The sequence below is a fragment of the Corvus brachyrhynchos genome, unplaced genomic scaffold (genome assembly GCF_000691975.1).
Source record: "Corvus brachyrhynchos isolate BGI_N302 unplaced genomic scaffold, ASM69197v1 scaffold365, whole genome shotgun sequence".
Lineage (NCBI taxonomy): Eukaryota > Metazoa > Chordata > Aves > Passeriformes > Corvidae > Corvus > Corvus brachyrhynchos.
This window is the reverse complement of record NW_008239544.1, coordinates 20,855-24,515: the sequence shown is the minus strand read 5'-3', so window position 1 is coordinate 24,515 and position 3,661 is coordinate 20,855.

Genomic DNA, 3,661 nt, shown 5'->3' with positions numbered 1-3,661 from the left:
GTTCTGCCGGGCGGGCTGCAAATGAGGCACTGTACGGTGCAGGATGTACGAGGAATTGCTCCATCACCGCTCCTAATGGCTTAACCAACAGAATCCATATTCATAAATCAAGCCAGGAGCGGGAGCCGACCTCTGTTCAGCGGTGCAGCCAGGAATAAAGGCAGATTACGAATTGCACAGAGCTGCTGCAGCTGCCACGGCTCGGCCTTGGCATTAAACGGAGCCTAAGGAGAGAAGATACAATCAAAACTGTCTGGCAGCAGCTGAAGGATTAGCTGAGTCAACCAGCAAAGAGCTGAGCTCATTTATCGGGCTATTTTCAGGGCTGAAATGCACCCTGGATGGAATTTTACCCTCAATTACCGATCTCACACTTGGACAGAAGGGAATCATCAAAAATGGGCTTTTTCCGTGCGCCGGCTGTTCGGGTTTGGGCGTTGCAGGGTGTGGTGGAGCTCACCGGGGTGAGCTGATGAGGGCTGGGAAGTGGAGCCAGGGAGAGAGGGAGAAATGGATGGATCTGTTCTCTCTGGCCAAGGGAACTGTGGTGCAGGGAGTGTCACAAAGGTGGTGGCAGGAGGACCTGGTGGTCTCTCACCACCAGACAGGGCTGTCACCAGCACTGGGTCAGACCAGACCTTGGCTTTTCTGTCCCCCAAGGACACAGGAGTCACCATTTTCCAGCCTGAAAATGACCAATGACCCCTAAAATGTCACTGGAAAGTCCAGCACAAAGCCTGGCTCTGCCCCTTTGCTGCCGAGCTTTGGGTTATCGCAGAATCCCACAATGGTTTGGGTTGGGAGAGACCTTAAAGCTCATCCCATTCCCAGCCCTGCCATAGACAGGGACAGCTCCCACTATCCCAGGTTGCTCCAACCTGCCCTTGGCCCCGACCGGGTATCCATGGCCAGCCCCAGCTGCTCTGGGCACCCTGTGCCAGGGCCTGCCCACCCTCCCAGGGTAGAATTCCTTCCCAATATCCCATCCATCCCTGCCCTCTGGCAGTGGGAAGCCATCCCCCCTTGTCCTGTCCCTCCAGCCCTTGTCCCCAGTCCCTCTCCAGCTCTCCTGGAGCCCCTTTAGGCACTGAAAAGGGGCTCTGACTTCTCCCTGCAGCTTTCTCTGCGAGCCAGGTGAGGGTGGATTCTGCAGCTTGAACCAAAACTGCCTCTGTTTCCCCCAAAGTCCGGCTGTTTCCCGGTGAGCTGGCAGCGGGAGGGAAGGGGCTCTGCAGGGCTGGCTGCTCTCCCAGCCCAGAGCGGGTGCAGGCAGCAGCTCCTTGTGACGGAGGGGCCAAAAATAGAAATTTCCCAGGAGCTGGGAGGAATAATACTTCTCCTGACACCCTGCAATAGCCTCGAGGCTGCCAGCGTGGTGATAAGCAGCTGTTCTCCTGTGCTCTGGAGCAAGCGTGGTTTATCTCTTCCTTGTTCCAGCCCTGCAGGAAAAACCCAGCGATTTTGCTGCTGTGGGACCCCCAGGTCTGTATTTGATTATTGCTCTCTTCCAGCAGCACCTGGAGATTTGACTGGAATTCCCAGCCCTGGCAGGGCTCTGGTCCCTGCTGCGCTCTTGGATTAAAAGCCAGGAGCGGGAGGTGCAGGGGAGCTCTATGGGTTTTAGGTGGGGTGAGCTGGCCGGGTCTGATTCCTGAATTAGCGGTGTTTTGGAGGCTGGGGAGGTCAGGGAGGTGAGTCCCCATCCGGGCTGCTCCCTCCAGAGCTTTTCCGGGAGGAGGAAACGTTCTCAGCCGCCTGCGCAAACGAGAGGCCCCGAGGAGGAAACACATCAGGCTGGGGAAAATCCCGACCTGCTCCTGCAAAGCTCAGGGCTCCAAGAGAGGATTAAATCCCAGAGAAAACTCGGGTTCCCCCTTCCCTCTGCTGTCCTGCCCCCCAAATTCCTGTTTTCGGGTGAGGTGATGCCACTGCCCCGTGCAGGGCACGGTGATGCCACTTTTAGTGTGCAGAGTTTGGTGAGCAGGAGAAAACCTTCCTGAGACCCTTCAGAAAAGATCGATATTCAGTATTAAGCTGGTTTTAGGTGGTTTTAGCCAGCAGCTGCTGGGGGTGGTGTCTGACTTCAGCGGTCCCAGCCTCTTGCAGCAGCAGCACTGCCCAGGTTCAGCTGAGCTTTTCCCTCCATAAAACTCCTCAAATCCCCTCCTTTGCTTCCCGCCTTCCCTGGAGTAGGGGTGACACAAGCGGAGGCTTTTCCCATCTCCAGCCCCTCTCTGGGAAGCAGGGTAACATTACATCCAAAACAAATTACGTTGTGCATCCGAGCGAGGCTGCTCGGATGCGTTTTCCTTCCCTGACAATGGAGGCAGTGGGAATTCCAGCCCCATTAATTTCTCCTTTTTGCCTCCTGCGAGTTGCCAGTGCCTCTCCCCCGTGCCTGGTAAGTGCCTCATCTGCTGGCTCGGATGCTCTGCTGTGTCCCTGGGATCTTTTGTACAACCTCAGTGCTGAAAGGTCTCCCCAGCAGCCTGGGAATGCCGTGGGGAGGATGCTGGGGCTGCGGGATGCAGCAGGGATTACAGGGAGCTCCGGAAGGGCCAGCCCAATCCCGGCATCCCACAGCGTTTCCTTCTGGTTTGTGCCTTTGGAACCTTTTGGGGTTTCTGGTGCAGGATGAGGGGATGGGGCAGCTGCCAGGCCCCAAAACGTTCCCAGCCTCTGGAGGAAGTCCTCAAATCCCCTCCTTTGCTTCCCGCCTTCCCTGGAGTAGGGGTGACACAAGCGGAGGCTTTTCCCATCTCCAGCCCCTCTCTGGGAAGCAGGGTAACATTACATCCAAAACAAATTACGTTGTGCATCCGAGCGAGGCTGCTCGGATGCGTTTTCCTTCCCTGACAATGGAGGCAGTGGGAATTCCAGCCCCATTAATTTCTCCTTTTTGCCTCCTGCGAGTTGCCAGTGCCTCTCCCCCGTGCCTGGTAAGTGCCTCATCTGCTGGCTCGGATGCTCTGCTGTGTCCCTGGGATCTTTTGTACAACCTCAGTGCTGAAAGGTCTCCCCAGCAGCCTGGGAATGCCGTGGGGAGGATGCTGGGGCTGCGGGATGCAGCAGGGATTACAGGGAGCTCCGGAAGGGCCAGCCCAATCCCGGCATCCCACAGCGTTTCCTTCTGGTTTGTGCCTTTGGAACCTTTTGGGGTTTCTGGTGCAGGATGAGGGGATGGGGCAGCTGCCAGGCCCCAAAACGTTCCCAGCCTCTGGAGGAAGCTCAGCCGTGCTGCCGGCTCTCGGAATGGGAAACTGCCACTCAGAGGACAATAAAGGTTATTAAATGTCAGGGAGAAATAAAGCTGCCTTCTTCCCACTTTTTGCCTCTGTTTCTCCCCTTGGCTGCACTGGTTTGCAGGAGCTTTGTGCTGCAGGGGGAGATGGGGACTGGGAGCAGCTGCCTCGGGGCACCCCAGCGGTTCTGGATTTGGGATGGGGTTACTCCTCAAGCATTTGGAGGTCCCAGCCAGGTCCAGGGCCCCCAGGCCCAGCCTGACTCAAGGACAGATTAAATGGGTTCATTCCCTGGGCAGGCACAGCCTCACAGGGAATTACATCGGTCTGGGCTCACTCTTTGGGATGTGAGATGCATCCAGCCAGCTGCTAACCTGTCTCCAACCCTTTGCCAGGCACAGGGTGTCGGTGACAGCCGG